At 38.1% G+C, this 12,275-nt stretch overlaps 1 pseudogene; it reads left to right on the top strand.

Annotated features, from left to right (window-relative positions):
- The first annotated feature begins 10,972 nt into the window (after positions 1–10,972).
- On the top strand, positions 10,973–11,920 carry LOC131486649 (olfactory receptor 4A47-like; annotated as a pseudogene).
- The last annotated feature ends 355 nt before the right edge of the window (positions 11,921–12,275 follow it).

Genomic DNA, 12,275 nt, shown 5'->3' with positions numbered 1-12,275 from the left:
TGATTCCCAAGTTAAATAAGCCATGGTTTCCTACACTCTGAAAGAGCATATATAATTATTGCCAGTGTAATAAGTGACACACAGTGTAGGAATATATCAATCAAAGACAATCAATGAAGACATCCCAGAGGAAGCAATGCTTTAGCTCAGTTATCTAAAGCAAAAGTGGAAGGACAAAAAAGAGGACAAGAGAATTCCATGGAAAGGTGCACAGTTCTTAAAGTCACAAAAGTGAAAAACTTGAGAACCATATAAGGTAACTGGCATATTTCTTTTTTAAATTTTTTTTTCAACGTTTTTTATTTATTTTTGGGACAGAGAGAGACAGAGCATGAACGGGGAAGGGGCAGAGAGAGAGGGAGACACAGAATCGGAAACAGGCTCCAGGCTCCGAGCCATCAACCCAGAGCCTGACGCGGGGCTCGAACTCACGGACCGCGAGATCGTGACCTGGTTGAAGTCGGACGCTTAACCGACTGCGCCACCCAGGCGCCCCGGTAACTGGCATATTTCAAGTGAGGGGATGAAATTCGGAATGGAAGGTCACCGCCCTGGAGTGTCTCATCCCTCTTTATTAGGGTTTTTGGTTGGATATCCCCCTTTTCCTGACCAATATATGTGAAAGCATTCCACTCTTATGTCTCCCCTTAATTTTTAAACTTCACATATGCAACATCTTTAACTCTGGACATCTCCAATAGGATATCAGTTCAGTACTTATAAAACTAAATTTTTCATTTTTCACCATAAATCTAGTGTTCCACAATTCATTAAATGTCATTGCTCAGACAAGAAATATCACAGTGCCTTTATGTCTTTCTTATCTTCATGTCACATATTGATACCTTTAACAAATGCCATTAATGCCCTTTAAAACATATCACAAATTTGATCATTTCCCTTCCCTCCCCACTTCTCCTGACCCACTCCATTGGTTTCCTGCCACATCCCTCCCCTTGTACTCTAGCCTCCATCAGTACATTCTGCTCATGCAGCCCAATTGATCCTTTTTAAATCAGATTCTGATCTATCACTCCACTGCTCACAATGTCTACAGTGGATTCCAATCACACACTCAAAACTCAATGAATCACAGTTCATGTGACCATAAGATGAGCTATAATTCCCAGTTCACAGATGAACAAACTGAGGCTCAGATCAACTAGTTAATTTTCCCAAGGTCAGCCATTTTTAAATGATTAAACCAGAATCGGAATCAAAGTTTGCTTCATCTAAAGATGATCTCACTTTTACATAATAAAGAGAGCCACACAATTGCAAAGGCTGGTTTCCACGACTTACTTTTAGTCTTAACTTGTGAAAGCAGGTCTACAATCTGAAGGAACGCTTTCTACTCATTCCCAGCAACCTGGATTTCTTCTGTCATCCAGTTTGACAAGAGAGGGCAAAAGCTGCCTTATTACTTGAGGATATATGTTATTTCATTTGGCTGTCTATCCGTTTTCTCCATAAGGTCTCCTGGTTATTCAGAAGGTTGCTTTTAGATTTTAGACCACTTCCTAGGAATTCCATGGTCCACAGAGAAAACAAAAATTTATCACATTAGGATAATATATCAAAAAGGTAGTGAACTAACTATCCTTACATGAGAAAAATAGCCACCAGCCATCTCCCATTTTTCTCAAGCAACTTCTTTGCCTCTAATTTCTAAACAGAAAAATACCATTCAACAGCTTAGTCATCCTCACTCCATAGTGTTGGTTTGGTCAGATTAGCCGACTTGATATTTTAAAGAGACATGCTTGGGCTTCTCCTTAAGTAATGCTTTAAGCCTAACAGAAACGTCCTCAAACATGTGGATCAGTTGTTAAGAGCATAGCCTCTTCTTCCCCATGCAGGCAACCATCACTGGACATTTTATTCCTTCTAACCACATTCCTCATTAAGTCCCACAATTGGAAAGCTGCCAACACTGATTCTTGCTTAATTAAATTCACTGGGAATTTCCACAAAATCTTTTAAAAATACCTATATAAAGATACTATTAGGCCAAATCACATAATGAGGGTCAGAAAGATGCGACATAAACAAAACAAAACAGACAAAACAGTTTTAGAACCATTGTAAGAAGACTACTGGCAGTCAAGAATAAAATTTCAAGCCAGTCATTTTGTTTTAGGAAAGATTAATTTATCATATATTCCCCCACTTGCCATAGCAAGTTTTTCTTTCCATTAATATTCAACTTATGCTGCCTTGAAGTGTGGTTAGATGCTGTAGATATTTATTCACAGATTTAGACATAACAACTATTTATTCAATTAGTACTTTTTTTTCAAGTTGGACCTCCTATTTGTTGCTAGGAACCATGCTGTAAGTGAGGGCACAGCAATTAATGAAATACGGGAGAGAATTATGCAACAGGTCCTTCCTGCTTGGACCTTACATTCTCATAGCAGAGTCAGGAAGTGAATAGGGGGACAATTTAGTAAGCTAATTAAAGTCTTCATCAGTGCTAATAAGAGACCAAACAGGGTACTCAGGGAGAATTCTACTATGGAGAAGGTGACCAGGGGAAGGCCTTTGTTCAAATTGAATGATTGATCTGAGATCCACAGGATAGAAAAGGGCTACCATCAGAAAAATTGTTACAAGCAGTAAAATTAAGAAACATTACAAGCAATCTGTTCTCACTTTACTGATGGCATGACCTATAAGTAGAAATGCTAACAATTTCACAGGGATTTTTATTCCAGTGCTATTTTGAAAAGCAGAGGTGAGCGTGGGCACTCTGATCTTCTTGATTGTAGTGGGAAAGCTTTCAACCTTGCCCTGGTGAGTGTGATGTTACCGTGGATTGCTCATATATGGCCTCAATTATGTTGAAGTACATTCCTTCTCTTTTTTTTTAAGTTTATTTATTTATTTTGAGAGGGACAGAGGGGTGGGAGAGTCAGACAGAGGGAGAGACAGAACCCCAAACAGGCTCCACACTGTCAGTGCACAGCATGACGTGGGTCTGGAGCCCACAAACTGTGAGATCGTAACCTAAACCAAGATCAAGATTCAGACACTTAATGGACTGAGCCACCCAGATGCCCCAAGGTACATCCCTTCCATATACAACTTGTTGAGATGCTTATTTTATCATGAAAGATAATGAATATCTGTGCTACCAATGAGCAACCCACAGAGGATTAAGGAAACAATTCCTTTTAGCGCAGCATCAAAAAGAACAAAGTACTTAAGAATAAACTTAAACAAGGAAGTAAAAGTCTTTATACGGAAAACTAAACAATGCTGCTGAAAGCTATTCTAGAAGACACAAATAAATGGAAGAGTTTCATGAACTGATACAGTTCATATTAAGATGTCAATGCTACCTAAAATAATCTACAGATTCAATGCAATCCCGATAAAAATCCAAAAAGTATATTTTTTGCTGAGATAAATCCATCTTAAAATTCAGGTGGAAACTCAAGGCACTCCAAGCAGCCAGAATAACTTTGGAGAACAAACAAACAAACAAACAAACAAACAGACAAATGGTTGGAGGACTTCCTGGCTCTAAAACTTACTACAAAGCTACAACAAACAAAACAGAATGATATTGGCATAAATAGGGACATAACAATGGAAGAAAATACAGAGCCTGGAGAGAAACCTTTGCATATGTGTTCAAATGATTTTCAACGGGTGACATGAACATTCTTGAGGAGAGGACAGGTGGTTCAAAACATGGTGTGGTCAAACTGGATATCCACATGCAAAAGAATGAAACAGAACCCTTCATGTACACCATTTACAAAAATTGACTCAAAAGGGATCAAAGACCTCAATTGTCAGCTAGAACTATGAAACTCTAGAAGAAAACATGACAAAAAAGTTCATGACTTTGGATTTGGCAATGATTATTTGGGTACAACATGAAAACCACAGGCAAGAAAAGAAAAAACACAGAAATTACTTGATCGAATTTAAGAAATTTTGTACATCGCAGAACACTATCAACAGAGAGATAAGGCATCCCACAAACAACAGACAATATTTTCAAAGGATATAGTTGATGATGTGTTAACATCCAGAATATATAACAAATTTCTACATCTCATTAACACAGAAAAACACCATCGTGATAAAAAATGGGCAAAGGGCTCTGTGAAATTAGAAGACAACCACAAGAAAAATTTGGTCAGCCCTCAAACACATGGAAGTTAAAGAAAATCGTACTAAAGAATGAATGGTTACCTAGAAAATTAAAGAAGAAATAAAAAATATATGGAAGCAAGTGAAAATAAAAACATGAAAGTCCAAAACCTTTGGGATTAGCAAAGGCAGTCCTAAGAGGGAAGTATACTGCAATCTAGGCCTTTCTCAAGAAGCAAGAGAGGTCCCAAATACACAACCTAATGTTACACCTAAAGGAGGTAAAAAGGGAACAGCAGATAATCCTAAAGCCAGCAGAAGGGAAATAATAAAGAGTAGAGCAGAAATAAATGATATACTAACAACACCCCCCCCCCCAGTAGAACAGATCAATGAAAATAGGACCTGGTTCTTTGAAAGAATTAATAAAACTGATAAGCCCTTAGCCAGACTTTCAAAAGAAAAGAGAAAGTACCCCCCAGAAATAAAGTCATGAATGAAAGAGATCACAACCAACACTTCGGAAATGTAAACAATTATAAAAGAATATTATGAAAAATCATATGCCAACAAAGTCAGCAATCTGGAAGAAAAGGATAAATTCCTAGAAACATATAAACTACCAAAACTGAAACAGGAAGAAATAGAAAATTTGAACAAACCAATAACTGGCAAAGAAATGGAAACAGTATTGAAAAAATCTCCCAACAACAACAAAAAAATCCAGGGCTAGGTAGCTTGCCAGAAAAATTCTACCAGACATTTAATTTTTTTTAAATGTTTGTTCATTGTTGAAAGACAGAGACAGAGCATAAGCAGGGGTGGGGCAGAGAGAGAGGGAGACACAGAATCTGAAGCAGGCTCCAGGCTCTGAGCTGTCAGCAGAGAGTCTGATGTGGGACTTGAACTCATGAACTCTGAGATAATGACCTTGTGGGACCCAAGGAATTTAACAAAAATCCCCTACCCCTGGACAAGCAGAGCAAGACTAACTCCATTTTGTGCTACACCCACCATCTCATGTATAACCCCCACATGACCTGCTTATTGCTTAAGACACTCCCCCACCCTAGTCAAGCCACTGAGCACACCCTTACTGGAAACCGGCTCAAATAATGGAAGTCCTAGTCTCAGCAATCAGATAGCAAAAAGGAAATAAAAGGCATCCAAATTGACAAGGAAGAAGTCAAGCCTTCACTATTCCCAGATGACATGATACTCTCTATAAACCTGAAAGATTCCACCAAACAATTGCCAGAACTGATACATGAATTCAGCAAAGTTGCAGGATACAAAATCAGTGTGTAGAAATCTGTTGCTTTTCTATTTATTAATAATGAAGCAGCAGAAAGAGAGAAATTAAGGAATCCATCCCATTTACAATTGCACCAAAACCCACAACTTACCTAAGAATAAATGTAAACAAAGAGGATAAAGATGTCTACTCTGAAAATTATAACAATACCAATACTGATGCAAGTAATTGAACAGAAAGAAATGGAAAAACATTTCCATGCTCATGGATTGGAAGAACAAATACTGTTAAAAATGTCCATACTACCAGGGGCACCTGGGTGGCTCAGTGGGTTAAGCGTTCGACTTCAGCTCAGGTCATGATCTCACAGTTCGTGAGTTGGAGCCTGTGTCAGGCTCTGTGCTGACAGCTTGGAGCCTGGAGCCTGCTTCAGATTCTGTTCCTCCCTCTCTCTGCCCCTCCACCCAACTTGTGTGCGCTCTCTCTCTCTCTCTCTCTTTCTGTCTCCCTCTCTCGCAAAAATAAAGAAACATTTAAAAATATATTAAAAAATGTCCATACTACCCAAAGCAATATATGGATTTAATGCAATCCCTATCAAGTACCACCAGCATTTTTCACAAAGCTAGAACAAACAATCCTAAAATCTGTATGGCACCACAAAAGACACCAAATAGCCAAAGCAATCTTGAAAATGAAGAAATCTGGAGGCATCACAATTCCAGACTTCAAGCTGTAGTGATCAAGACAGTATGGTACTAGCTCAAAAACAGACATGTAGATCAATGGGACAAAATAGGAAATCCAGAAATGGACCCACAACTCTATGGTCAACTAATCTTCAACAAAGCAAATTGAAAATGGAAAAGATGGAAAAACTCCTCTTCAACAGAGTGTTGGGGAAACTGGACAACAACATGCAGAAGGATGAAATTGGACCACTTTCTTACACCATGTACAAAAATAAATTCAAAATAGATGAAAGATCTAAGTGTGAGACAGGAAACCATCAAAATCCTAGAGGGGAACACAGGCAGTAACCTCTTTGACCTCGACCATACCATGTCTTCTTACTGACATGTCACGGCTGGCAAGGCAAACGAAAGCAAGATGAACTATTGGGTCTTCATCAAGATAAAAAGCTTCTGCACAGCAAAAGAAACCATCAACAAAACTAAAATCCAACTTAAAGAATTGAGAAGATATTTGAAATGACATATCTGATAAAGGGTTAGTATCTAAAATTTGTAAGGAAATTATCAATCTCAACATCCCCCGAATAATCCAGTTAAGAAATGGGCAGTAAGGTGTGAATAGACCTTTCTCCAAAGACTTCTAGATGGCTAGCAGATGCATGAACAGGTGTTCAACATCACTCATCATCAGGGAAATACAAATGAAAGCCATGATGAGAAACCACCTCACATATGTCAGAATGGCTAACATTAACAACACAAGAAACAACAGATGTTGGTAAGGATGCAGAAATATACCGCTGGTGGGAATGCAAACTGGTACAACCACCCTGGGAAACAGTATGGAGGTTTCTCAAAAAATTAAAAGCAGAACTACCCTATGACCCAGGAATTGCACTACTAGGTGTTTACCCAAAGGATATAAAAATAGTGATGCAGATGGGCACGTGCATCCTGATGTTTATAAAAGCATTACCAACAATAGCCAAATTGTGGAAAAAGCCCAAACATCCATTGACTGATGAATCGATAAAGAAGATGGGCATATACAATGGAATATTACTCAGCCATGAAAAATAATAAAATCTTGCCATTTACAACAATGTGGTTGGAGAGGGAGTATATTATGCTAAGTGAAATAAGTCAGAAAGACAATACCATATGATTTCACTGATGTGGAATTTAAGAAGCAAAACAGGTGAACATAGGGGAAGGGAAAAAAGTAAGGGAGGCAAACCATAAGAAACTCTTAACTATAGAGAACGGACTGAAGGTTGCTGGTGGGGAGGTGGTGGGGGAATGGATTAAATGGTGATGGGCATTAAGAGGGCCACTTGTGATGAGCATTGGGTGTTGTATGTAAAGGATGAATCACTGAATTCTACACTTGAAACTAAGATTACCTTATATGTTTACTAGAATTTAAATAAAAACTTAAATAAATGAAAAATTAAAAAAAATAAGAAAGTTGAGGGGCACTTGGGTGGCTTAGTCGGTTGAGCATCCGACTTCGGCTCTGGTCAGGATCTCACGGTCTATAGGTTTGAGCCCCACGTTGGACTTTGTGCTGACAGCTCAGAGCCTGGAACTTGCTTCAGATTTTGTGTCTCCCTCTCTCTCTGCCCCTCCCCTGCTCATGTTCTCTTTCTCTCTCAAAAATAAATAAACATAAAAAAAATGAAAAAAACAGAAAGTTGAATTTACATAAGAAAAACAGTCCACTGAAGAAGGAACAAATTAAATAAAATGAAATGTTTTATTTATCACTAAAAAATAAATAAATTTAAACTTCCAAGAAGTTGCAAACATAATATAGAATTCTCACATAGCTTTCACCAGTAGCACAATAAATTAGATGCTCAGTAAACATACTAAAATGTAAGATAAAAATCATTTACTAGAATGAAATTTTAAAAAACTCTCTTATTGGGGAGGCAAACCATAAGAGACTCTTAAATACAGAGAAGAAAATGAGGGTTGTTGGAGGGTAAATGTGTGGGGGACAGGTTATGGGTGGCGGGCATTAAGGAGTGCACTTTTCCAGATGAACACTGGGTGTCATATGTAAGAGATGAATCACTGGGTTCTACTCCTGAAGTGAAGACTACACTATATGTTAACTAACCTGAATTAAAAAAAAAATCTCAAAAAATTGGGTATAGAAGGAATGTAACTCAACATAATAAAGGCCATATATGACAGATCCACAGCTAATATGACACTCGAGTCAAGGTTGAAAGCTTTCCCACTACTATCCGGCACAACACGAGAGTGCCCACACTTACCACTCCTTTTCAAAAGGGCACTGAAATAAAAATTCCTGTGTAACTTTTTAGCATTTTCTACATATAGGGCATGCCATCAGTGAAGTGAGAACAGATTGCTTAATTTTACTACCTGTAACAATTTTTCTGATGGTAGCCACTTTCTATCCTGTGGAAGAAAAGCCTTCCCTGGTTATCTTCTCCATAGGAGAATTCTCCCTGAGTACCCTGTTTGCTGTCTTATTAGCACTGATGAAGACTGTAATTAACGCACTAAATTGTTCCCTTATATACTGCCTCCCTCTACCATGAGAATATAAGGTCCGTGCAGGACCATGCAGGAAGGACTATTTGCATAATTTTTTCCTATTTCATAAATTGCTGTATTCTCGCAGCACAGTTCCTGACAGTAAATAAGCCCTCCAAATTAAAAAAAATTGTAATTGAATAAAGAGTTATTATGTTGAAATCTGCAAAAAAATAAAATGCCCAACCCTACTTCAAGGCAGCATAAATTGAGTATTAATAAAAGGGAAGAGAAACTTGCTATGGGAAGTGGAGAAATACATGAAAAATAATCTTCCTAAAACAAAATGACTGGGCTGAAATTTTATTCTTAACTGGCAGTAGCCTTACAATGGTTCTAAAGCTATTTTTTTTTGTTCATGTCACATATTTCTGACAGTAATTATGTGATTTGGCCTAATAGTATCTTTACATAGATATTTTTGAAAATTTTTGTGAAAATTCCCAGTGAATTTATAAGCAAGAATTGGTCGTGGACATTTTCCAATTGTAGGACTTAATGAAGAATGTGGTTAGAAGGGATAAAATGTCTAGTGATATTTGCCCGTATGGGGAAGAAGAGGCTATGCTCTTAACAACTGATACACATTTTTAGGAGGTTTCTGTTGGGCTTAAAGCATTACCTAAGGAGAAGCCCAATGATGTCTCTTAAAGTATCAAGTCTGCTAATCTGACCAAACCAACAGAATGAGGATGCCTAAGCCATTGAATGGTATTTTTCTATTTAGAAATTAATTGGAAAGAAGTTACTTGAGAAAAATCTCCCTGGGAGATGGCTGGTGGCTATTTTCCTTATGTAAGGATAGGAGTTAATCTTGTCTTTTTGATATATTATCCTAATGTGATAAATGTTTGTTTTCTGTGTGGACCATGGAATTGCTAGGAAGTCATCTACGGTATTAATAAAAGCAACCTTCTGAATAACCAGGAGAAACTCTGGCGAAAATGGATAGATAGTCGAATGAAAAAAAAATATGTCCTCAAGCAATAATGCAGCTTTTGCCCTCTTGCCAAACTGGACGACAGAGTCAAATGTGTTCCTTCAGATTGTGGACATGCCTCTATAAGGTAAGACTAACAGTAAATAGTGGAAACCAGCCTTTGCAACTGTGTAACTATCTTTATTATGTAAAAGTGAGATCACTTTGAGAGAAAGCAAACTTTGATTCCAATTCTAGTTTTATCACTTAAAATGGTTGACCTTGGGAAAATTAATTAGATGTTCTGAGCCTCAGTTTGTTCAACTGTGAAATGAAGATTATAATTCCCTTTACTGTAAGATGAACTGTGATTCATTAAGTTCTGAGTGTGTGATTGGAAGCAACTGTAGGCATTGTGAGCAGTGGAGTGATAGATCAGAATCATATTTAAAAAGAATCCATTTTAAGTTTCATCAGGAGAACAAATTGATGGAGACCAGAATGAAAGAGGAGGGACGTGGTAGGAGGCTAGTGCAGTGGGCCAGAGGAAGTGGGGAGGGGAGGGGAATGATTAAATTTGTGATAAATTTTAAAGGGGATAAATATCATTTGTTAAAGGTATTAATATGTGACGTGACCGCAAGATGGCATGAAGGACACTGTGATTATTTCTTGTCTGAGCAATGATGTGGAAGGTGGTACCATTTAGTGATGTGGGAAGCATCTATGTCTATTGTGCAAAAAAAAATTAGTTTTATAAGTCCTAATTGATATCCAATGGAGATTTCTGAAGTTGGAGATGTTGCATATATGAAGTTTAACAATTAAGGGAGAGACACAATAGTGGAATGCTTCCCCATTTATTGATCAGGGAAAGGAGGCATATCCAACCAAAGATCCTAATAAAGAGGTCTCAGTGGGGGAAGAGACAACCTAGGGAAGTGACCTTCTGTTCCTAATTTGATCTACTCACTTTGAATATGTCAGTTACCTTAAATGGGTCTCAAGTTTTTCACCTTTGGGACTTTATAAACTGTGCATCTTTCCATGAAATTCCCTTTCCCTCTTCTCTTGTTCTTCCACTCTTCCTTTAAAACTCAGGTGAAGCATTGCTTCCTTTGGGAAACTTTTTTGATTCCCATTTGGTAGATATATTCTTACCCTGGACATTTCGTGTTCTGTATTTTTATAATGGCACCTATTATATTGGTGATTATTATGTATGATATCACTGAGTGTAGGAAACCATGGCTTATTCAACTTGAAATCCTAATGTCTATGACACATGTCACACATGTGAGACAAATAGGTACTCCTTCTACATTCTTTTAATTGAATGAATCAATAATCTTATAATGCATTTATCTTCCTTGTTTTGTAGATCAGCTGCTTCTAATATGAGAAGCCAGCTTCTATGCAGACTAGATGGAACCAAGGAGCAATGTAACTTATTTTATCCTCTTGGGCCTCACACAGGATCCAAAGGAACAGAAGGTCCTTTTGGTCGTGTTCTCACTCTTCTATATTTTCACTGTGGTGGGCAACCTCCTCATTTTGGCGACTGTAACTGTCAGTAAGACCCTGAACACACCTATGTACTTGCTTCTTGCTAACTTACCTTTTATGGATGTCATTTACTCCCCTTCTATTTCCCTCAGATTGATTTCAGATTTGATATGTGGGGAAAATACCAGGTCATTTCAACACTGTATGACCCAGCTGTTTACAGAGCAGCTTTTTGGTGGATCAGAGATCATTCTTCTCTTGGTGATGGTTTATGACCTCTATGTGGCCATCTGTAAACCCCTGCATTATTTGTGTATCATGAGGCAAAGGGTGTGTGTTGTGCTGCTGGTATGGCCCTGGGTTGGAGGTTTTCTGCATTCAGCCATTCAAGTTAGCACTATTTATGGGCTCCCATTCTGCGGTCCCAATTCATTGATCATTTTTTGTGTGACATGTACCCATTACTGAAACTGGTCTGTACTGACGACCATATCATTGGCCTGTTAGTGGTGGGTGATGAAGGACTGATCTGCACAATTGTGTTTGTGCTCTTGCTCATCTCTTATGGTGTCATCTTGCACTCTCTAAAGAACCTTAGTCCGGAAGGGAGGCGGAAAGCCCTCCAGACCTGTGGTTCCCACATCACTGTGGTGGTCTTCTTCTTTGTGCCATGTATTTTCATGTACGTGAGACCTGCTAAGACCTTCCCTATTGACAAATCAGTGAGTGTGTTTTATACAGTCTTACCCCCATGCTGAACCCCCTGATCTACACTCTGAGAGAAATTCTGAGATGACGAATGCTATGAGGAAGCTCTGGAGGAAAAATGTCACATCAAGTAGTAAAGGAGTGCATTATCCACCATGAAGAGAATTACTTGACATTGGCCCGCATTTTCTAAGAATGCAGAAGACTCCTTAAAATGATCCTGACTGTCTTTGTGTCAAGTTTTAAGTTAATTATAAAGAACGAACTGGATGATTGTGCTTTAATAACAGCTTCCCTTCCAGTAGAATGTAGGTCGATAATACCTTGTGGATCAGTTCATTTAGAAAAGTGTAATTCCTTTATATAAAAGGAGTCAACATTCCAAAGGCAAGGGAATTAAAAGCAAAAATAAAGTATTGGGAGCTCATCAAGATAAAAAGCTTCTGCACAGCGAAGGAAACAATCAGCAAACCTAAAGGCAACTGACAGAATGGGAGAGGATATTTGCAAATGA

This window comes from Neofelis nebulosa, chromosome 10 (assembly GCF_028018385.1).
Source record: "Neofelis nebulosa isolate mNeoNeb1 chromosome 10, mNeoNeb1.pri, whole genome shotgun sequence".
NCBI lineage: Eukaryota > Metazoa > Chordata > Mammalia > Carnivora > Felidae > Neofelis > Neofelis nebulosa.
Note: the sequence above shows the minus strand (reverse complement) of the source record. Positions and strands in the feature narration are given on the sequence as shown.